The sequence below is a fragment of the Artibeus jamaicensis genome, unplaced genomic scaffold (assembly GCF_021234435.1).
Source record: "Artibeus jamaicensis isolate MK-2021 breed Jamaican fruit bat unplaced genomic scaffold, CSHL_Jam_final scaffold_847, whole genome shotgun sequence".
In the NCBI taxonomy this organism is placed as follows: Eukaryota; Metazoa; Chordata; class Mammalia; order Chiroptera; family Phyllostomidae; genus Artibeus; species Artibeus jamaicensis.
Genome location: NW_026522057.1, coordinates 18,956,439 through 18,980,080, shown reverse-complemented (window position 1 = coordinate 18,980,080; position 23,642 = coordinate 18,956,439). Strand labels below are relative to the sequence as shown.

General features: G+C 51.2%; 1 long non-coding RNA gene and 1 other non-coding gene across 5 annotated transcripts in view; both read right to left on the bottom strand.

The window, feature by feature from the left end:
• LOC119042211 (uncharacterized) overlaps positions 1 to 15,828 on the bottom strand; it is a 38,814-nt gene extending 22,986 nt beyond the window's left edge. The window contains exons 1-3 of one of the 4 annotated variants that reach the window (XR_008390678.1): positions 13,564 to 14,657; positions 12,177 to 12,316; positions 6,834 to 8,195 (exon numbers count right to left, since the gene is read on the bottom strand). This is a non-coding gene — a long non-coding RNA (uncharacterized LOC119042211). Of the gene's footprint in view, positions 1 to 6,833; positions 8,196 to 12,176; positions 12,317 to 13,563; positions 14,662 to 15,638 lie in introns of those variants that run through there. The other 3 variants (XR_005081172.2, XR_008390677.1, XR_008390676.1) reach the window with 3 other exon arrangements.
• On the bottom strand, positions 4,861 to 4,967 carry LOC119042282 (U6 spliceosomal RNA). The gene has a single exon (XR_005081197.2). It is a non-coding gene; the product is annotated as a U6 spliceosomal RNA (small nuclear RNA).
• Positions 15,829 to 23,642: the final 7,814 nt, after the last annotated feature.

Genomic DNA, 23,642 nt, shown 5'->3' with positions numbered 1-23,642 from the left:
CCTGACTGGGAATCGAACTGTGATTGTCTGGTTTGCAGGCCCGAGCTCAATCCACTGAGCTACACCAGCCAGGGCCTGTAATTTTAATGCAAGGATTTACAGCTATCAATTTCCCTCTGAACACTGCTTTCACTGCATCTCTTCATTTCCTTTCCTTTTCTTTCTTTTTCTTTTCAGGTTGTGATTTCACTTGTCTTTGAAAATTATTGCTGTCCTTTCTATATTTTTTAAAACCACATTTTATTCATCCGTTCATCAGCGGACGACAGTTGTTTCCACTTTGGGACTATCCTGAAAATGTGGTTCTGAACATTTACGTACAACTTTTTGTGTGGTTATATGTTGTCAGGTCTCTTGGGTATACACGTAGCAGTGAACTGCTGGGTCACGTGGTAACTTTATGATTAACCTTTGACCTCAAGGTTAACCCTTGAAGTCAGTGTTAACCTCAAGAATTTAACACTGACATAGTGATATCACCTGACACGGATACATTCACGTCACCCGCATTGTACCAACAGTGCTCCTCACAGCAGTTTTGAAATGGAGCTAAAACCTATACACGGTGAAATCCCCAGATCTCAGGCGTATGTGCCAATGAATTACAAAAAACGTCTACATCTGTGCTGCCCCCACCACTGTCCCTGAAATTTTCTTGTCCCAGCCCCTTCCCACCCACTTCTGCATCGATTATTATTTTGGTAATGAAAGCTCTGGAGATGGCCACGAAGGACTGCTATTTATTTCAACTTAAGAATTTTCAGAACACACTCCCTTCACTTTTTTAGCTCAGAGGCAGACAGGGCAGGAGGGGAGATGGTGAAGGTCGCGCTAAGCAAGCCCCTGCTCTTCCCCCGACGCTGTTAGCTGCCGCTTGTTAGCTGTGACTGCTGGCATGTTAGTCCTGTCTCCGAGTCCCGGTTTCCTCAAACGTAGAATGAGTGCTTGGGGAACATCAGTTAGAACAATGCATCTGAAGCACCTGGCACCATGTGGGCACCAACCAAACATTTGCTCCCTCCCTATTTCTGCCTCTCTCTCCCTTATTTGATTCTCAAAACCACCTTCATGGAATCTTTATTCACCCAACAGATGCTTATTGAATATCAACTGTGTGTCATGTGCTAAGCCCTGAGGAAACAATGTGAATTAAAATAGCCACTGTCCCTGCCTGCCTGAAGGTTATGGTCAAGAGGGGAAGATGGGAGATGGGTGCTAATCAAATTACCATAGTAGAGTAAGGTTAGGAAGGCATAGCCAGCGCTCTGAGAGAGTATAATGAAGGCTTTCTTTCTGGGCTGCTGATCCAGGAGGACAACAGAGAGGAGGTGACCCTTTAGCTGAAAACCAAGTAAACAGAACAGGATGAGGCAAGTTGTAGAGGGAATAGAGGAGGGCTTTCCAGGCAGAAGAGACAGCACATGCAAATGCCCTGTGGTAGAAGAGAGCATGGTACATTCAAGGACTGAAAGGAACCCAGGTAGCTACACGGCAAGGGGGCAGATGTGGCTGAAAAGGGTGAGAACTAGGCCTCCCAAGGCCCCTTCAGCCATTGGTTAGAAGTCAGGTCTTTAGCACAAGAACAGGGCGGAGCCACGGCTGGCTCTTCAGCAGGGGTGGGGGCCGCAACATGATGTGGCCAGATGTGCCTTAGAAGAGAGAGCAGCAGCACAGGCTCCGCTTCGCCCTGGTGAGGAGCCAGTTGCATGGAATTTAGCAATTCTGAAATTTAGCAATTCAGGACTTGGAAGTGGTCTGGACGCGGGGAGAGAGGGACAAGGAGGACACTCCCGTTTGTGAGCCGTGGGTGAGACCGATGCTGGGGAGACAGAAGCTCCCAGAGGGCCCCAGGGCTGAGGGGAGGGGCTGGGTGCCGTTACCTCCGTTTTGAGTTGCAGAAGCAGGTCTTGTCTGGTTATGGCCGGATGGCTGGATGAGGTGGGGAGGTCTGCCCCTCCTGAGGAAGCTTCCAGCTGGTGTGTGTGATGCGGAGGGGGCTGGTGGTTACACAGGCTCTGTTGCTTAAGAGCTGGGAGCATCCACGTGTGGGTGTTCTGGAAGCAACTTCGCATCTCGTATGGAAAACAGCAAGAATGAAGCCAAGACACTGTTTCCCGAGAGTGCAGAAATGCCCTGGGTGGTAGCCGCCCCGCTCACGGTATGCGGTCCTGGCACACAGTAGGTGCTCAGTAGCCGGTGACCCTCTGCTGAGGCTTGCCCAGCACCTGTAGGCTGGGGGCCACGGAGGTTAGACTTTATCTGCTTCCTCTCACCCACCTCACGGCAACCTCAGATTCAGGGGCCAAATTAAGAATAGTGGTCTCTTCCCTAGACAAAAAGGAGAGGGAAGGTGAACTTTTTTGAGTACCCAGTATGTGCCAGGGACTGTGTTTGGCTTTTTATACCTATTGTGAGGGTTGAATACTAGATAGATTTGAAGCATAAATGAATCCCCACTTGAGATTCAGAGAGGGGAGTACTTTTGCTTAAGAGCACACAGCCAGCAAGTGGCAGGGGCAAGGTTCCAGGGTGGCTGTCCGACCTCTCAAGCAGGAGCCCTTCCCACCACAGGTAAGACAGGAACTAGGTACCAGAACAAAGAGGTCAAAGTCCGTCCTGAAGCCCCCAGGTGTCAGGAATTTGAAAAAAGTGAAAGTGATGCTAATGTAATTGCCAAAGCTGAATTTCAGTTTCAAAGCACCTCCCCTCTTGGGGTGGGGGGATACAATTCTCCAGCTGGGAAGACAATTACCTCCCATATGAGCACTTGGCAATTGGCTGCAAAAGGTAATTAGCACTACATGCTGAAAATAGGGAGAAAGCAAACCTTGGCTGAGGGCCCCAGGGAAGTGGCAACAAATTATTGTTGTTTTAGAATTACAAACACCAACAGGCCGGTTCATGGATTGTATTGGGTTGTCTTCTCCCAAAGAGCTCTGCCTCTCCCCTGCTTTCTAGAGCCCTCTGGGTCAGACTGGCGGGCGCCTAGTAGGGCACCTTCGCCTGGTCCCACCCTGCTTGTGAGACCTCGGGACCCGGTAAGCATTTCAGGACAGTGAAGCTTGGCCCCCATTCTTGTTCACAGGATCCTCCCAGGCCGCCCCCCCCCAATAAATTAGCGGTCTGTGGGAGGAGCTGGCCTCTTGGTGGGTCTCTCTCAGCCCTGGAGGGCTTCTGTGGTGCCCAGGCCACCTGACAGGAAGGAAGTAGTTACTGAGCACTCTATACATGTGAGACATTCTGCTAGGTGTTTTGTGGGTAACGAGGGACATCAACCCATCTCTCTCCCTGGGGGAGCACACAGCATCACAGAACCCAGAGGAGGAAGCTATTTGGTGCGGTACCAGCTGTGGTCTTAACCTCAAATTACATACCCAGGAAGCTTCCCTTTTTCAATTTTATTTCAGTCTATCTGGGCCAACATATCTTTGACACCTCCCCACCATTCCCTGAAGCCTTTGGCAAGCAATGGATTCAAGTCAGAATTCATTTACAATCATGGTTACCTTCTATTTATGGCCAATGAGATTGGTTTTCCATTTGCAATAGTGATTTAACCCTGAAATAAATCTATTGGAGTTTTAAAAGAAGAAAATGTGCACCAGCTTGAGGACATATGTCAACAAGTAAAGGCAGGAGTGGGGACCTGTGGCATCCTGACACCTACCCAGAGTGAAGCAAGAGGAAACACTGCCCGCACCCAGGCCACAGGCTCAAAACTGTCTGTGGAATCCCCGTCACTCCTGTCTCCGAAAGACCCCAGAAAGCAGATTTCCCTTTTGGCCTGGGATCAGCTGGCAAAGGAGCTGCTTGCCATAAAGGAGCAATTAACAACTTTGATATTGTTTTCTGTGGAAACTGTTTTCTTCCCTCCCACCCCGCCCTCTGGGGGAAAAATTAATATAAACAAAACTGCTTGGACTCAGTTAAGAACTGGATGAGCTGAGTGTTGTTTTGCAACGAAGATCTCAAGATGTTTTAAGGGACAGTGATCACAAAACAGCAAAGCCTTCCACCCAGCGAGAGAGAGAGAGAGGGAGAGAGATAACTTGGGGCCTGGCTCCCAGCCCAGGGCCCACTGTAGGTCTTTGGATGCCTGAGCCCTGTGGTGCCCCTCACCCACCTCTTCTCAGATCATCTGCAATATAAACAACATCAAAACCCAAATACATAGCTAACAGTTATGCCAAAATTAAAACTAGTTTCTACTTCTGAATTTTAAATGTACTGATTGCAAAATTCTGGATAGGACTGTCAACATGGACTTTTGTTCTTGGGTTTCATTTGGGTTTGGGGGTTTCTTCTACTTTCCTGGTGCCCTGGGCACCTTATCTGGCCTAACTATTGGTGGCTAAGGGAAGGTGGAGGGAGGGTGAAAGGATGGCCTGGCCCTGCTCGGTCACTGTCACTAAGCGCAGGTGCAGAATGTTGATGTGTCACCTGTCAGTCTGACATCGGTCTGTTAGCCCCGGCTGGTCAGGAACCTGACCCATCGCTCAGCATCAGCTGGATTCTCAGCAAGCAGTTACGAGAGTTTACTCCACACAAACCCTCTCTGTTTCGGACGTGAAGAGATCAGGAAACACAGGTGGATAACAGCCTAAGAATAAGCCACATCATCACACACAATAGCTGTGAGACACCTCATTCCTACTCCATCAGACCAGTGTGCGGCCCAAGGCCACGCCTTGTCCTGCTCCGTCATCTGATACATAAGGAAATAAAAGTTCACTGTTATCGTAGCCTCCTACAAAGGAGCGACTAATGTGTGTATAATTTAATGATGTAATTTAATGTGATGTATTGAAGATTTGCTGGAGGAGAGAGAAGGGTGGAGCCAGGTCTTGGCTGAACTTTTTTTTTAATATGGAACGCTTCAGGAATTTGAGTGTCGTCCCCGTGCGGGGGCCATGCTCATCGTCTCTGCATGGTTCCAATTGCAGCGTGTGTGCTGCCAAAGCGAGCACTCGGTTGAACCTTTTAGGCGTAGGGGGGAGCCGGTGGGGGAAAGAGAGCTTGGAGGGCAGCATCCACGGCAGATTCTGACCCACCCCGCCTTCCAGTGAATGGTTGCCTGGTCTACAAAACAGTTTCTGTATCTAAATAAGTGCAGAAGCACGGAGATTGGTACTTCGGAGAAAATATTTTCCCGAAAGTCCGATTCCAGCTCTGCTCTGACATACCGAGACCAGCCCAGACCTGGAGAAAGCCCTGCTTCACCCCAAACTGCCCCATTCCCCACTGCCCTCAGGGGAGCAGTGCCCACGCTCTGGGGTTAGTGGCCATGTAATTGTTTCTACAGGACACTTCGGGCAAGTTGCTTTCTGTTCCTTCCCCCTGGGGGAGGTCAGATGATATTAGGACAAGGAGGGTATTGTGGTGGCAACCAGCTTTAAAAGTGACCTTAAATGGGTGTGATTCTGCTACAAGCTCTAGGCACACACGGGCACCCTCTCTGTTGAGGATGTGAAGAGATCAGGAAACACAGGTGGATAATAGCTCAAGAATAAGGAACATCATCGCACATGGGCACTTAAAGCCCAGGGACATCCATGGACATCCGTGGGCTTTAAGTAGGAGAAATACGGGAGTGGGTTGGTTGTGCCTTCTTTCCCTGGAGAAATAAGAAAGTTGGATTCTTTGCTGCTCATTTTAGGGAGAAATAAGGAAGTGAATCTTCGTGGGTAGGGTGTTTTGGCTAACACAAAACAAAAACTTGGGTGGGGAGAGATTGTGAGGCTGAGACTAGAAATTCCAGGTATCTCCTTGGGTTCAGGAAAGTTAAACTCTGCCAGGACCTCCTGGTGCAAGAAGTGGCAGCTGGGACAAAGAAGACTGGAGCTGCTTGCTCAGTGTCCAGGACCACAGGTCGCTCTCACCTCGGTTTCTCTAACTGCTGTCTTCTCCTCTCTGTCAGCTTCCATGCTCAGCTTCCTCAGGCTCCACCTGACTCCATATGACTTCCACACCCAGGAGAATCTGACCTTTCATCTCTCTTGGTGAAAACTGCCCTCCCCTCAGAGCTTCTGAGTTCAGTACCCTGATGGTGGAGTCCAGGCACTGGCTGGACCTGGTCCAGTGAGCTGTGTCTGGATGAGTGGAGGTGTGAAGGGGTGTGCTGGAATGGCTACGCAGACCTACAGGTGTAAGAGCAGCAGGCCCCCCAAGGTGTGGTAAAGCTGAGTGTGCCCTCTCAGTGTGAGAACCAAGAGTAAAAGTGGTTTATGACAGAAGGAAGTGGGATCATGGCATCTCGTCTTCTGGGTTTTTCAGTCCCATTCAAAGACCAGTCCCTTCTTTAGGAGCTGCCAGGTTGACACTGCAGGACCCCGCCTCCATTAGTAGTTGATTGGACAAAGAGTGGGCACGTGACCCAGGTGGACCAATCCAATTGGCTCGCCTGGGACCTGGAACCACAATGTGTTAATGCACTTGCTAGGCAACTCTGGGGAGCCAGATCCTGTTGCAAAGACTGCGAAGAGGAGAAAGTGGGTCTGCAGAGGGAAGAGAATGAAACAAGTGCAGAAAGTGGAAACTCAGAAATAGGAGATGGTGTGGATTGGTCGGTGATCAAATCCCTGCTTCTAGTATCTCTGGAGCCTGGCTACCTCCCTCCTGCCTTTGGCTGCCATGGGCAAATTTCTTTTAATAAATTTCTCTTTTCTGTTAGTCCAATGAGGGTGTTTTCTTTTACCTGCAACTAGAATTCTCATCAATACAGATATCTAATAAAATAACAATAGCAACAGCTGGTGTTTATTGAATGTTTATTCTGTGCCATACATTCTTCCAAAGGGTTTATAAGGATGATCTTATTTGAACCTTTCAACAACTCTGTGTGGTAGGTATTATTATTCCCATTCCACAGTGAAGAAACTGAGGCACAGATGGGCTCACCTGCTCAAGGTCAAACAGCTTAGTGGAGCCAGATTCGAACCAAGGCAGTCTGACTTCAGAGTCTGGGCCATTGTCCATTACTACAGTGTTTTTTGTTGCGACGTCTGGGAGGAGGCCTGAGCCCACCTATCACGTGCTCACTCCAATCCTGTACCCATACAGAAAACTGGAGGAGCTGGCAGCTGAGGTCGAGTGTTTGCCCTCTGCCTGCCCTGCCCTGAGCACCTACCCCTATCTTCAGAGGTAGTGGGAGAGGCCAGAGTCCCCGGGTTTCCATGACATGGCACTTTGGGGTGGTAAACATTAAACCCACTGGCCTTCCTTTCTTCTAGTGCCCAGAGACCTCTGGAACTCCCTAGGGGGAAGCTGGAAAAGGACTGGACTGGACTAGAGGTGAGGCACATGGCCTCTCTTACCCTCCAGAAGTGCTTGCTGGGCACTTGGTGAATGAGTGGCAGCAGTGCATCCTCTGTGTCCTGGGTGGAGACCCCATGGCACCGTGGTTCGGGGCCTGGGCTGCAAGCTCACCCTGGCTGCCTGCTCCTGACTTGGTCTCCAAGCCTTTGTTTCATTATCTGTAGAATGGGGATCATAATAAGCCCGACCCAGAGGAGAAAACGAGACAATGCAATCAGAGGACTTAAACATCAGGATCAGACTAGGGAAGATGCTCCTGTGTTGAGACTAGTCAGGGGCCCTCACTAGGTATCCTATAACCCCATTCTTTCAGAGTTTTTGTCTTGTTCTGAAACACGAAAAGGCAAATTCCAAGGTGTTCAGTGGGATATCTCTATGTGATGAGATTTCAGGGTGTTTTAATTTAATTTTTCTTTTTGCAGTGAAACTTTCTGGAGTGAGCATAGATGATTTATAGGTTTTAAAACATTGTCTTTACACATATAAAATATTTTTATTACTATTTACCTCAAATGCTTTAACAAGGATAAAGCTAAATGCAAGAGGGTAGGTACTTGCCCAAATCTTCAAGCTGCTGAGTGGGGGATATTCGTGAGCTGACTCTCCAGCACCCACTCCCCTCTTCGCCTTTCAGAGCAGACTGGGTGAACGGGACCCCACCCTGTCTCCAACCAGGAGCCTTGACTGGTTTCCATCGGTTATTTTGGTGACTGGACTAGGCAGCCCCTGAGGGAGGTTTGGTTTGCAACACTCCATTCCAATATTTGTGTTTGTTTGGAAGTGGATTTCCACATCTCTGTTATATTATAGGTGACTTCCATATGTCGCCTGGGAACTTCCACCTGGGTGAGTTTGAGGCCAAGAGGAAGAGGAGCTGAGAGCTGGAAAGAGAGAGACAGTCCTAATTACATCACTGAAGCCATTGGGAGAAGATTCTCCAGGAGGGAGACTTGTCATTTCATGGACCACTCAGAGTTCCTCTATTTTCAAAAATAGGCTAGTAAGTTGGATTTCCGATTACTTAACAAGTTGCAAACTGATAAAGAAACTGAGTCCAGAAGTGGGATGTTGCAAGTAATAGGTTCTCCAATGCAGGCGGGGCTGTGGAGGAAGGTGGAGCAGGGGTGGACTCCAGCCCCAGGCTGGAAGGTGATGAAGCAGTTGGATACATTGGGGTCTGTTGAATCTCGGCATTCAAACCAGGTGCCTGCGCCTTGCAGGAAATTTCCGGGACTTTGGAATAGCTGACCATTTCTTTTAGTCACTTAAATTCCTACAAGAGATGTGATTCCTTTGAAATGGGCCTGCTCTGAAAGGAGAGAGGAAAGACAGGGGGCTTTGCTAAGAAAGGCCCTTTTTACTTGACACCTGCAATCCAAGTTGATGGGGAGTCCAGGATTGCAGCCCAAAAGCTGGATTCTCTACACCGAGCTCTGCGCAGTGGAAGCAGAGGCCAGGAGGTGGAAGACGCAGCAGGATACAAAACTGAAGATTCCTCAGGTCTCTCCTGAGCACATCCCGTTATGCTTTCTTATCTGACAAGGAGACTCAACTCCTATTCTCACACTTCTGCCAGGATGCAGACAGTGGACAAGAGGCCAATTAGTGATATCTCTCCACCCCTGCTGTGGCTTTGACATGCCAAGGTCAAGGCCATCCATTAAACTGCAGGCAGGGGGATGCATTGAGCCCAGCGCCAGTTGTCAGGAGATGGATATCCCCGGGTTGTGTTCTGAACACAAAGATACGGCACAGTTTCCATGTATTTGACTGGAAGCAAATAGATTAGACAACTCCTAAGCCTTTAAGAATATGGCTAAAGTAATCCCCAGTCTCGCCAAAATCAGCCCACCATTATACAAGCCTTAAAGCATCCTGGGGTCAAAGAATTTGAATCTAACAGGAAGTGGCATGGCCCCCAGGCGGAGCATCTCCAAGGCCCATCTCAGACGTGCCCATCGGGGACAGGGAGATGGATGGACAGGCTGATGCACAGGCAGGAGGGAGGAGGAACCTTCAGGAAGACTTTACTAGAGATGAGGAAAGCCCTGTGTGTGTGTGTATATCTTCTCTCTTCCCTTTGGGTACAGCCAAGCTCTTTTCCTACTTACTAGGGATGGCTTCTTCCCTGCTTCCGTTCAGACGGACCTGCCCAAATCTGCTCTGGCTGCTGGAATCCAGCCCCCAGTAGCAGGCCTTGACCCTTCCTCTTGGCCAGCAGTCCTCTCTAGGGCTGAGAATGGGAAGCAACACGCTCCCTGTTGGAGCTTGGAGCCTGCTCACAAGTCCCTTTAGAAATACAGAAGAAAATAGGGACATTGTTCCCCGGACAATGGGGGGGGTTTCTCACATGGCGAGTTCCCCAGGCCTTTGTGAGGAGAGCTTCCTTTAGTGGGAGCAGAGGATGCCCTCTGGGCCAGGGCCTGGCCAGTTCCTAGGGTACCCAGTACAGGGCTGACTGTGGGGCGGAGCCTGGGGGGAGGGCGGAGCCGAAGGGGGGGAGAGGGCAGCAGCAAGGGTGAAGCTCAGGGTGGGTTAAGGACCGCAGTGGGGCAGGATTAAAGGGGTAAACCTAGGACTGGGGCTGAAGCCCAAGCTGGAATGTGGCTCAGGGTCAGAGCTGCTTCTGGGAGGGCATGTGTGCCCCGCTTGGAAGCCCAGGCTGCAGACCTGGGCAGGCTGGGGTCTTCTCTTTGCATGGTCTCCGGTGGCTCTCTCCCCTTGGTCTTCGCTCCAATCTTATGTTCTCACCTGAACACACTATTTAATGCCACAATCTGCCCCCTCAACACTCCTGTTCCTTCTTATATCTAGCTCTTTATCCATTTCCTTATCACCATCTAACTTAGTATATAATTGACGTCTTACAATGTTTATTGTTTGTTATGTCTGTCCTAACAAGCGGGGTGGCTCTGTGAGGACAGAAATCTTCGACTTGTTCACTTGTGTCCCCAGTTCCTAAAACAGTGCCTGGCACACAGTGTTACCGAACAGAGGTCTGGGGGTGGGGCAATATCTGGCCCACCTAGGGATGCCAAAATCTGCTACAGAACCACAGAGGCCCCTCCCAAGGACAGAATACTAATATCTACTGGGCTCTTCTGTCCGCTGCCAATTGGAAAGACATCTCTCAATGCCTGAGATTTGTGAAAAGGAAACGAAATGTTTATTTAATGCTATTCAGGCCTAACGCCTCCACTAAAATATCAAAGTCCTTTAGGGTATACACCCCCCCACACACACACACAGCTCTCCCTTCTCCCACTGTCCCAACTCTGGGTACTGTAAATCAGGAAAAAAAGCACATGTCCGTTTTTCCAGGCTGCTGGCATCGTCAGCTGTGTTGACCGTCAGGCAGGATCTCTACTTACTCCAAAGTCACGTGGCACCCTCTCACGGTCCACTGGCAAGAGTTCTTTGTACCCAGTTCCAGTCAAAGTCTCTGTTGCTTTTCAGGCCCCGTGGCCAAAGGGGGCACCCCAAAGCCACGTGGGCCTCTTCTACTAAAGCTGGAAGGGTCAGCAGTCTGACCAAAAGCGCGTCTTTCTTTTTCACCTGGCTGCAGAGATCTCCATTCTGGCAAAGCTGCGTAGTTTTCCCTTTCACCTGGCTGCAGGGGTCTGCACTCTGGCCAAAACCACATGGCTCTCCCCTCACCTGGCCAAGAGGGGGGTACTCACTCTGCCCAAACCGCAAGGTTCTCCCTCTCAATGGCTACCGCGTCTGGGTTTAAATCTCCGCACCCATCCTCCTTTGCAGCCCCATTTATGACTCCTCCCACAATCAGTTACACCTGCCAGGACTCTCATACCCGCCCCTCCCAGCTTTAATAGGCTGCCATCATTAGTCTGGGCAGATATGGCCCCAAGGTGCGGAGCCAATCAACTCCAAGCTCTCACGCAGGCGCTGTAACTTGGGGGACCTGCCCCTAGTTACATCCTGGGTAGAAGCCACTCCCTTCTCCCTGGCTCAAAACTTGGCCACAGCTATTTAACATACCTATGAAACCAGTTAAAGGTTATAGATATGTTAAATAATCATTCCAGAGGTTAGCAGCAAAACTGTTGCTATGCAAAACAGCTCTCAATGGCTCTGCTCCACTTGTCCCTTCCCCCAACTGACACCTGGGGGTGGGGGTGAGGACATCTTAATATTTCCTGGACACCCTGAGCTCTGGGCCCCGTTCCAAATTCTTTTCTGGGGCCCTTCTGTTGGCTGCACTCTGTTACAACAGCAGGCACTTAACAAAAGTGGGGGTGACGTTAGTGATGCCACCTCCATGTTGCAGAGAAGACTGAATGCAATCTTACAGCCGTGACGAGCTTCACACCAGGCAGGCGGGCACTTCTGCAGTAATAGTTTCTACATGCCTCAGTCTCCTCATCCATTAAGTGGGAGTTAAAGTCTTCTCGTCTGAGGGGCTGTCTGAGGACTGGATGGGTAAATACAAACAAAGCACTCAGTAGCCCAAGGCAGCACGCCCAGTCAGCCTGCAGTTATGCTGGGCAGCGTCGTTGGTTGTAATGACATTGCCCCGGTTTTCTTAGTCCCTTCCATTGTATCATTGACTTTCTAAAGGCGGAGCTGGAGGTGGCTCAGGGAGTCAGAGGCTGGACCTCTGGTTACATCTGGGCCTGAGAGAAAATGATCCTTCCCACCCAAGGGTCAAAAACAGGCTAAGGGTTTGCAGACCCCTCCTCCTTCAATAGCCACCTCGATTTCAGGCCGTCTCTCCTTCCTCCTCCTCATAGCCGACTCCTTGCTGCTCCCTGTACACAAGCCTTAGAGTTTTCATCTCTCTCCGTTATCCTTCACCAGCAAGAGCCTGACACCGCCACCCCCACCCCCCAGCCTGAGCTCACCATTCCAGCGTTGCTCACTGCAGAAGGCTTCCTAAGTCTCAGTGGCAATGAAAATGAAAACTCTGGCACTCCTGGCCTTCTCACGTCAAACTTAGCTTCTCATTCCTGGTGAACTCCAGGCCTCGATCTGGGCAGGGACACTTAATAAATGTGGAATAAGTGCATGAGGAGAGAAAGGCCCCAGCTCTGACCCTGACCTTTAGGTAACAAACATCTCTGGCCTTCGGTTTTCTCATTCTAATAGGGATTTTAAGTGCCTGCCCTGTCCACCTTGGAGAACTGTTGTGAGAACCAAATGAGACCATCAGCTCTTAGAGCAAAGGGGACTTGGAGGTCAAGCAGTCTAATTTGCTTATTTTTTAAAAAATAAGGCTCCAGAGCCCCAGAGACAAGGTACGTTGAGGACAGAAAAACCTAATGTAATGAATTGCTTTCTACCGGCCAAGTGGGCCTGGGATCCTGGAACCTGGGCTGGGTTAGAGATGGTTCAGTTCAGCCGGCTGGAGGGAATCTGAGCCGGGACAGGGAAAGTGACTTGCTCAGCTCAGCTGGGAAGCTAGGGCACAGCTGGGAGTTAGGATTTCCAGTTTCTGGCCCAGGCCTCCTTTCTGTTGTGTTGATGGCACAGGTGGGCGAGGGGGTGGCGCCCTGGGAGCAGAGGCAATGGCTGCTGGATGTTCTTTCCACAGTTGAATTCTCCTTGGGGGCAGAGCCCTGGAGCAAGGTAGGAGGGATGGGGGAAGGTGGCAGGGCTGGCCAGGTGGTAGTCCTTCTTGTTGACAACCAATCCCTGGACCCCCAAGGTGGGCTGGGGCGGGGATGGGGTGCAGATACCTAGGAGGAAATCACCCCACATAGGGAACCCAATGCTGGCCATATGCCACAATCAGAAGGGCCCACCCCTCATAGATTTGGGGAGATCAGAAGTCAGGAGCAGATGCTGGGGGCCCATGATAGGTGGGATGGGGTCCCCCAAATTCCGTGCTGGTTCAGCCTCTCAGCCTCCTCTAGACTATGACAGGCAGACTTTCCACGCATGGGAATTTGCCCCTGGCTCACTGATGATGGCATCATCTCAAGCCACCTGGTACCCTAAACACTTCCTTGGAGTTTGTGGGCAGTTACAGAGCCCCTCCCAAGTTCTGGGCTCAGGGTGCCCTCACCCAGAATTTCTTATGCAAAGGTGTTGTATTTCCTAGACTTCATTCTCCTACCACCCCCATGGTTTTTGCCATAAAAATCTAACTCATTAAATATATAAATATTCACTCACTGTTTTGATTCACTTTTAAAAATAGAAACTTATATCAGAAAGGAAACTTTATATCTCTCCTGTAAATAAACAATATCAGTTGCTAAAAGTATGAAAGGAAAGAAGAATACATACAAAGACTTTCTTGGCTTCTGGTGTGAGGCTCCAGGTCCGGTTCCAATTGTACTGATGAGACACAAGCGTGCCCTCTCTGGGCCTGTTTTCTCCTCCCTACAGTGGGGTTGGTGGGGGGTAATGGGTGCAAGATGCCTGGCCCTGAGCTGGCGTGGAGCAGGTAAAACAGAGACTCTAGGCTGGTGTTGGTTCTGCTGGTGCCGACATTCTCCCCTCTGCCCTGGCCTCAGTCCGCTCCTGTGCATGCTCCCTCCCCCCACTGATGTAGAATTTTACAGTTTCCTGTGCACTTTTCAACCACTGTCTCATATGACTCTCACACCACGTGGTGGGGGAAGCCAGGGGAGAAGTTGTCTGCTTGTTAAGGGGCAGGAGAGCCCGCAGAGGTCAAGTGACTTGCCCAAGGACACCAGGGGGGTGTGTGTGGGGGGAGCAGCTCTTGAACCTGGACTGGCTCCACTGCCTGGGAAGTGTGAGCTCTTTCCTCCTCAGGTCACCCAGAAGACACGTCCTGGGGCTCTGGCTGGGATGCAGTCAGCAGGAATCCTGGCTGGCCCCATTTCTTTCTAAGGAGAAAAGAAGGAATAACTCCTGTCCAGGGAAGGTGCGCCTCCGGAAGCCACCCAGCCTAGGTATCCCTTGGCGTCCGTCCTCCAGGCCTAATCAAAGAGACAGTGCAAGGGCAGGGAAGAGACGAAGAGGCTAGCCATCCAGTCGGGAGAGAGGAGAGAGGCCAGGGGAGAGAGTCAGAGACACAGGTGGAGAGAGAAAGAGACCCACCGAAAGACAGGTAGACAGACACATAGACAGATACACGGGGAGGAACAGACGTGACAGGGCGCCAGAAAGACACCCACAACGACAGAATGAAGTTGGAGGTAAAGATGTAGACAACAAGGACACACGCGGAGACCGGAATCAGAGCCCGAGCTCGCGGGGTGGCGCAGGTAGGGAGGGAGCTGTGCGGGGAAGCCCGAAGGTGGATAGGGCCGGAGAGCATCAGGAGCAGAGGAACCCGAAGGCAGGCGCGACGCGGTGGCTGGCTCCACACCCCCACAGGGCGGGAGCAGAGTTGGGGGCTGCGCCTGGATCCCCGGCAGGGGGCGCCCCGGCCGCGTGGCCAGACCGAGCGGCCGGGCTCCGGCAGGGGGCGGGGCGGGGGCGGTATGGGGGTGGGATGGGGGGCGGGGAGGGCCCCCGGGGCCTGGGCCGGGGGCGGGGTGGGGTGGGCTGCCCAGGCAGCTTTCGGGCCCCGCGGCCGCCTTTATAAGCCCGCGGGGGAGGTGGCCCCGGCAGCGTTGCGCTCCCGCCACTTCGCGCCCTCAGGCCCAGCGTCCGGATCCCACATCACTTGTGCCAGGACAGACTCTACTCCACGAACTCCGCGCAGGTAAGAACTGGACGTTGTCCTCGGCTTCCCCGGACCCCGGGGACTCGGTAGATCCCTCCTATATCTCCACTCGCTCCGGGATGGCGGCGGAGAGGCTGGATACAAATGGCAGGGCAGGGACCTCCGCACCTCATCTCCCATGGCAACCCAATTCGGGACCTCCAGCCCCTTGTCCCGCTCTGGTACACGCGCGCATCCGAGGCTCCTGGCTGGTGGGCTGGGGCGGCTGGATGGACGTGGCCCCTGTGGAGCCCGCAAGCTAAGGGAACCCCGATGCAGTACTGGCCTCTCCAGCCTCCTGGACCACTTCCTGGGACCCCCACCCTCGCTCCCCGCACCTCCCCCAGATGCCCGGAGACTGAGCAGCCCCTACGGTGTTCCATTGGTCAGAGATCTTAGGCTACCAACCTCAGGCCCCTGCCTTGGCACACTCTCTTGCTTCCCACCTAATACCCTCTAGATCTCGTCACGACCGCCAGGGGAGGGTGCTGGTCTGCCCCGTTGGGGTCTAAAGTAGTTTGGACCAGAGCTGGGAGCAGTAGAGGGAGGGAGGCGCTCGGGTCCAGGAACAGCTGGGGGAGAAGAGAGGGGGCTTCCCAGGGCGCGTGATTGGGAGTGGGGTTGGGCACAGCAGCCATGGGTCAAAGCTCTGGAGCCCCCCAAGCCGAGGGAGCCTGAGACTCACCTCTGGGCTTGTATGCAAGTGAGTGGGTTGCTCAGGGTTGGTTCCTTCTGTGTCCAGTTTTGATAAGTGTTAAACACATAGTCAACAGTGGTGGGGTGGGAAGCTGAGGAAAGCCCTGTCTTCCCCCGACATTGTCTTTTTCTGACACTTTCAACACTTAATGGGGCTGGGGGAGGGGGAAACCCTGGAGATCCAAAGACTGGGCGACTCTCAGCCGGGAAGGGCCTTTAGTGTCCTGGGAAAAGCTTAGATTCCGCAGGTGGGCGGGGTTTCCCTGGGAGGCAGGAGTTGGCTCGCACCCCAGAGAAGAGGACGCCACTGTTTGAGAGCCTACTGCGTCCGGGACCCTCTCCCATACCTTAGGGTGCATCACATTGTTTACAAACGGGGAGAGTGAGGCTTAGAGAACTTAACTAAGTAGTTAAGAAATTAAGCAGATAGGGGCCAGGATTCACACCCAGACTAAACCCCACAACCTTAGCCTCCTACTTCCCACTCTAAGGCCCAGGAGATGAGGGGCTGAACTTTGGTTCCTCTTCCCCACCCACCTTCAGGGCTCAGTCCCGCCTCCTGTCACCCCCAGACCTGCCCTCTTCAAATCTGTAGTCCTTCCCATCTACAGATTGTCCCCATCCCGCCCACTCTAACCTACGCCTCGCCCTTATCCCTCTGCCTCCTTTTTTTCTTCCCGAACTCCATGCCTCCGAATTCCCTAAGCAGGAGAGGCCCCCCGGAGTGAGACAAGCTTGGGTGTCTGTGTCTGTGGTGCCACCTGTAAAGTGGGGGCTGTGCCTCTCTGCTGCGACTGTCATTGTAAAGAATAAAATGGAACTGAGGCCAGAAACAAAATTTAACAGCCCTGTTTTCGTGCTGGGAACACAGCAGTAAATGAAGGCAACAAACGCCCTCTTCCCAGAGTGGACATTCAGACATTAGCAGAACAAACTTTTCAGGCTCTGAAATTGACATTGTAGAATTGGAATGGAGCAATTCACAAGGAAAGGGATTAAAGTGCAATCACAGCTCTGGCCGTGTGGCTCAGGAGGTGGGAGCGCTGCCCCTGTGTGCCGAGGTTGCTGGTGGACCGCCTGGAATCAACCAGTGGGTGCATGGGTAGGTGGAGCCACAGACTGGTGTTTCTCTCTGTCTCTCTCAAATCAATAAATACTTCTTTAAGTGTAATAACACATAAAATTGATCCATCAACATTTGGTCTTCACTAATAGACAAGGCAACCTAGCTGTGTGACCTGGAATGAGCTCTGTTCCCTGTCATGCCTCAGTCTCCTCCTTTAGGCAGAGATCAATAAATAGTCCCTATTATGTGTTGGCATCTAAATTAATGCATGCTGAGTGTTTAGCTGGCGCCTGTGCTTAAGGGAATACTGGCTATTGTCAGCTCTAATCTTGGCAGAAAATGCCACACTGAGACTGAGTGTACGGTTACGTCATTGCCCCGACCCTGGAAACCCGTCACCCACCTTTGTCCAGGCTCCTCTCATTCCCTCTTATTCCCTGATGGGCTGTGCCGTAGGGTGGCCTGGTGCCCCCGCCCCCACACACACTCAGACACCTACCACCCTAAACACAAGCTTGCCTAGGCGCCCGGACTCTGTACCGTGAAAGGGTATGAGGCTGTTGCCTCCACAGGGCCTGCCCCTCTGCCTGTTGTGCCTTGATGTGCCTGGATATGGGGGGAACCCAGACTCAAGCCCTGCCTGTTCTGTGGCTTACATACCCGGCATTCCCAGCAAGCTAGATGTGGTCCTAGCTTTACAATGGAAGAGGCAGGTCTTGGAGAGGAGAAACAACTTGTCCAAGGACACATGCGCTGCCAGGGGAGCCGGGGCTGGACGGAGCCTGGGTGTCTAGAATTCCAAGCACAGGGATCCCCCATGTCGTAACCGTCTCTGCGGATGAGGCCTCTTAATCCAGGGGTAGGACCCAGTGGCATAGTCTGGAGTTCTCACCTTGAAATAGAAACTGGAGTTATTAATACAAACCCCAGAGCTCAAAGAGAACCTTGGGGGGAGAGACCAAACTGAGCTGAGAACCAGCGCTCAGAAATCTCCATGTGACCACAGGAATGCTGACTCAGCTCCCTAGCCTTGGCTGCGCTGGGCTGTGCGGTGTGTTTCTGTTTTGTTTCATTTTGTTTTATTTTTTCTTCTAGAGATGTCCTCACTTTCAGAGGGCAGCTGGGGGCAATAGATGGGAGGTCTATTCCCAGCACGCCTGTGGTGACCCTGAACAAGTCACTCTTCTTCTCTGAGCTTCAGATAAGGGAATCTTACGTCGTGTGGGTTCATCACGTGCACTTGGCAGATTGCTGTGAGGGATGAGCAAGATCCTAAATGGTTTTTCATCACTGGGCTGAGCCCGTGTTGGAGATTGTTCTTGAGATGTTAATATTCCTTGTGGGGCAATGTCAGCTGCATTTTTCTTCATCACACAGGTGATCATAAGGGCCAGAGGGAAGGCCCTGTTCAGGTCACAAAGGCCTAGAGACAGCAGGGGAAATGCTGGCTTTGTTTGGGGGCAGCATCTTGGGTTCCGATGGTAGCTGAGTGGCCGGAGGCAAGTCCCTTCACCTCTCTGAGTGTCAGGTCCCTAGTAGGCCCTCAACAACTTTGATAGGATGCTCAGTGTCCAAAGAACATTTAAGAATAGTGTCCATGTTTTTCTGCCTCCCCATACCACCCCCCAACATTTCGTAATTGCTCCCAGAAAAACACGCTTCAAGTTTTCCATGTTGAAATTCTCAACCTCACTGTGGCATGAAATCAATTGTTTGCATTTGATTTGACTTCTCAAATTAAGGGGTAAAATTTGAGATGAGGGTAGGGGGTGGGGGGGGAGGAGATGAGAAAGATGAAGTTAAACCAGATGTGTTTTTGTTTAACGGCAGGGTGGTGGTTAAACTGCCCAAGTATTACCAACGTTCCTTCTGAGTTCCAGTAACCAGGAGTCGGGTTTCACTAAAAATTGTAGTGTTCCTTCCTGGCTGGTGTGGACTCACCCTCCCCATTATTATTATTATTACTATTTTATGTTCATCTGAGGCCACAGAGGACTGGCCAGAAAGGAGACCTCACAAATGCCTAGAATTTCAGAACTGGAAGGCATTTCGGGGCTGGCTTTGTCAACCAGCTGCTTTGCAGACCCTGGGGGACTGAGGCCCCCAGAGGGGCGGGCAGGGCTTGCTCAGGATCACCCAGCTTGCCTAGGGCAGAGTTGGCCTATGAATTCTGTCTCTCAGCTCTAAGCTCCACGACCTTTCCCAAAGTAACCAGTGTCCTGAATAGGATCTGTTTCCTTTCCATGGGACATCCTTAATGTTACCTTTATTATTTTTTTAAAGAAAAAAATTGTTCAAGGGAGGATGCGGAGAGTATGAGTTGGTAGAGAAAGACCTTCAGCTCAGAAGAGGAGAGTTTAAGTCCTGCAGTTACTACCTGCGTGACCTTGGGCAAGTGATTTCCTCTCTCTGAGCTGCAGCTTTCTCATTTGTAAGCCAAGGTGCCTGAGGAGCACAAGTGGTGGTGGGGGGCTGGATTGAGACTTCCCTAAAACTTGGAATGGGTCTAACTTAATCAATTGGTCCTCAAATATTTATGGCCTAGATTATGGCAGGTCAGTCACAAACTGCCTACCTATGGCAGCAAGGGACAGGTGTGGTGGATTGTTGACCCACAGTGGGCCAATCTCTGCCTGGCACCCAAGGCTGGCACTAATTAGTAGCCGCTCCGTCCACTTTACCACAGTCCCCACCAGTCTCTCACACCCAGCCCACTTGCCTCATTGACATTACCTGCCTGCCTTCTGAGTCTGTAGTTTCTGGACTGGGGGCATGAGGCCATGGAAGTGGGGCTCAAATCTCATCTGAATGACTGCATGAAGCTTGGGCCAGCCCACAGTGGGTTTGGGATAGGAATGTGGGGTGTGTGGACAATGGTCCCTCTTCTGTGGCCTGGCAGTGACTCTGAAACATGTTGGCTTGGTGAAGGGCGGTTTCTTCCTGCTTTGGTGGTCCTCAGGAGGTGTCTACAGGCTCCAGAGGTGTGGGGATGACAGAGCATCAGCCTGTTGGGGCTCAGAAAGCAGGGCCCGGGGCCTGTCCCCATGGGTACAGGCAGCCCTGGGTGCTTCAGTCTAGAGAGTATGCAGCCCCCTCAGGGAAGGGACTCCCATGGCACCTGCCACCTCACCTAACACTCCCAAAGCCCGGTCCACTGGTGCCACCGCTTCACAGACAGGGAGCACCTTGTACTCTGAGCCCACAGCTGGCTGTTTCAGTCCCTTTGGGTGGGAGCCAAGGCCTGGCGGTGACAGCAGGCACCCCGGCTGCAGCATGGGTCCCCGAATCGCCGTGGTGGAGCTCGAGGGCAGCGTGGGAGGCCATGGACCCTCATGGCTCTGGAGGCAGCTGCTTAGACAGGAGGTTCTGGAGGGGCTCCCCCAGCTGCTCCGAGGGTACAAGGTAGGCAAGGTGAGCTCTGCTCTGGAGCCTGCAGAGGAGTTCAGAAATGTGCCTGCCATGTGGCAAGTAGCGTTTTGTAAGCACCTGCTGGGCATCAGGCACCTTCAACTTTACCTTTGATCCTCCCCCGCCTCACCCCTGCTGTAACTGCAGGTGTAAAACAGCAGGTTTTACAGTTGAGACTGAGACGCAGAGGGCAGACACCTTGGGTTCCGATCCCTCCCCTCCCCCACCTCCCACTCCCCGCCCCACTCCGTGCCTCTGTCTCCCTGTCCTGACCAAGGGACGAGAGGAGAATTGGAGGGGAAGCTGGGAGGGTATTTCTGGGAATAGACCTTGGTGACCCTGTCGTGAGGCCCTGACCCTGGCTTGTTGCAGACAAGCACCTTCTTCCTCCCAGGGCTCAGCTCGTGAGTCAGGTGGGCGAACTTCACCTGGCCGGGTCTTCAAGCCGCTGGATAAGGCTCAGAAACCACGATGGGTTCTTTAAAAGAGTGTTTAGGCGGCTTTTATTCGAAAGACTGCAAATCCAGCCTTTAAAAAGCTCTACCCTGTAACAAGATCTCGCCTTCTCTGATCCACCTTTTCTTTGTTTACTCTTTTTACTTTGTTCCTTCCCAGCCAAGGGAGTGAAACAGACAGCTGTGGGCTCAGAACTGCAGGGTGGGTGCGCTCTCGGGTCTCCGTCCTGTCAAAAAAAACAGGACGGAGAGACCCAGGCCTCTAGGTTGGCCAGACTGGATCAGACTTGGCCTTTCTTGGCATCATTGGTGTCTTTCTCCCTCCACCTGTCCCCACTTTGACTTACCAGCCTCGTAAATACAGGTGTTAATAACTCATTCATCTGCTCCCATCCCGGGCACAAAGTGTCTCAGCTGATTCCTATACCGCCTCCGTGCCCTCTTTCCCACTTGGTCCTTTTATAGCCGCTCAGTTTTCCTGCCTCCCCTCCCACCTGCACCCACCACTGCTAACGTGGCCCTGCCAGGTGTGCTGTTCAGTGCCTCACCTGGAGTTCCTAGCCTTATAGCCGCCCTGTGTGGCGAATGCTGTTGTTGCATGTTGCAGATGAGAAAACAGGCACAAAGTCACGTAGCCGGGAAGTGGGAAGCAGACCCATCGGACTCCTGCCGTTGCCGGTCCACCCAGTCAAGGCTGCTCCCTCCTCTGACGCGGACGACACCATCCCGCTTCCTAGGAGAATCGAGTTCCTCCTTTATTTGGAAGTCATCAAATGTAGTAATGCCCATTTCCGCTTCAGTGGGCCAGCCTTTTAAGATATCGAAAATAAACAGAGTTCCTCTCCACAGCTCGTCCAAGCCCTTGCATGAATCACCTATGGGGTTTGTTTTTTTTTTTTTTTTTTTTGGTGAAAATGCTGTGTTTTATTTTCCCTCTTGTCTTAATCCTTATAATTAACATTTAAGGGCTTACTCTGTGTCGGGAACTGAGCTGATAATTACTTTGAATGACTCTTTTGTGTATAACTTTTCATTTTACTGATGAGGAAAATGAAGCTTATAGAAGATGAGCAACTTTCTCAAAGCCACACAGTTAGAAAGTGGAGATGAGACCCAAATCTGTGCTTTTTATGCTCAATCAGATTAGCATCTGGATCCAAATGTTTGGATATAAGCCCTCGGGGGACCTTGCTGTGTGCATTTGCTTTCAGTAGAACTGTCTGCCTTCCAGGGTTTGCAAAGTGCTGGGAGTGGGAGGTCTCCCAGGGAGGGGGCCAGGCATGACTGCTCCTGGTGGGCAGTAGCATTTGCTCTCCCAGTGGGTCTTGGCCTGGACACCTCTTCTCACAAGAAACGGAAATAATGGTCCCAGCAGGAAGTATCCTTGGAACCCCAGAGGGTCCAGGGTTTGAATCCCAGCCTGCCATTTCAAGCTGTGTGACTGGGCTTTCAGTCACCCTGCCTGACAACCACACTTGCATCGGGTGCGGCGAGGCCTTAGGACCTTTCCAGTTCATGCACGGCACGTAGTTGGCGTGCAAGCTGCTACTCCCCAGTCCTACAGTCATGTCAGACATCACTAATCAACCACTGCCTTTTTTTTCCCCCTTCTAAACCTCAAATTCCTTCTAAATGCAGTTCTCCAGGCGGCCATTATCAACTACTTAGAGTTGGCACACAAGATTGAAGGACATCCCAGAACCAAATTAGATTTAATTACTGTGTGGACAGGGGCGGAGAAGGGACAGACCCAGGGTGGCACCCAGGTCAGTGTCACTGTGCTTCTTTCTCGGTCTTTTCCTTTCTGGGAAGGCAGGAGGAACCCAGAGCTGCATGTGCGGTGTCAGATCTCACCTCTGGCGCGGGGTGGGTACCTTCCGCGGGGCACAGAACTGTGCTGGAGTCCAGTCCTCAAGGTCTCTGGCGCTGGCCATACCCCAGGCCGAGAGTGAGAATGAAAAGGAGGCTGGTTCCAGACTGTCCTGCATAGCTTGGCTCACACCTTCCCTCACCCCCGTAACAGCATCAATAGTAGCAATAACGGTACTGATAAGAGTCATCAACATTTACTGAATATTCATTAGGCACCAAGCCACTCTGCTAAATGCTTTATTTGCATTTAACTTTTAATCCTGGTAACAGCTCACTTTTCTTTCTTTTTTTTTTTTAATTTAAGGATTTCTTAAGCAAAAGATCAAGGTAAAAACACTCCACAATTCTGCAACCGTCAATGTAAAAAACGTTGTTCCATGGTTGAAAAGGTCCGACTTTGTATCCTTGCCAGTGGGGGAGTTGTATAGAACAACTTTGGTAGCAAGAGGCAGGGTTCACAGAACCAGGCAGCCAAAGGAACCTGGTGAGGTGGAGCGGAGGGGGGCCAGCATCACTCAGGGTGCAGTGGTGCGGACCCAGCAAGACGGTGACGTTCAGAAGGCCCATAATATCCAAAATACTTTAAAAATTGTAAAGATGCCGCACATGATTTTTACATTTAGTTACTAGAACTAAGAAAAGCACTTATTAGCTTTGAATAAAGGAACATGAAGACAGGAATGTACTTTTACTAATCTACAAAAAAATTCCTGTATTGTCAACAAAGACTGTCTATTAAGCAAATTTGTTGAGAAGGGGTTCTTTCAGAAAAGCACTTACTAAGTTAGCGACTGGCAGGAATGACCAGTTCAAAGATGAGTTAGATGCCCAATTTCAGGAGGGATTGCAGGTTTAGGTAAAAGGAAAAGCTCAAGAAAACACTTACTAACACCAGCTTTATCATCTACTGTATGGGACAGAAATGAACCTTTTTAGCCTTTACCCTGTGACACAGTTATGCATTTTAATTATTATGTGTACAACGTAGTATAAATCAATCTCCACTTCATGTTTCATTGAAGTACTGTTTCATTTTTTGCTCACTTTGAGTGTTCCACACACTGCACCCCAGTGCGCTTGTGGCTAGAATAAATACTTTAGAGGGAACGTGTGAGTAAGAGTTCCATTCAAAATCTCAGCAAAAGCTAATACACCAATATTTTAAAAACCTCACTATGAAATCAGAAAGATC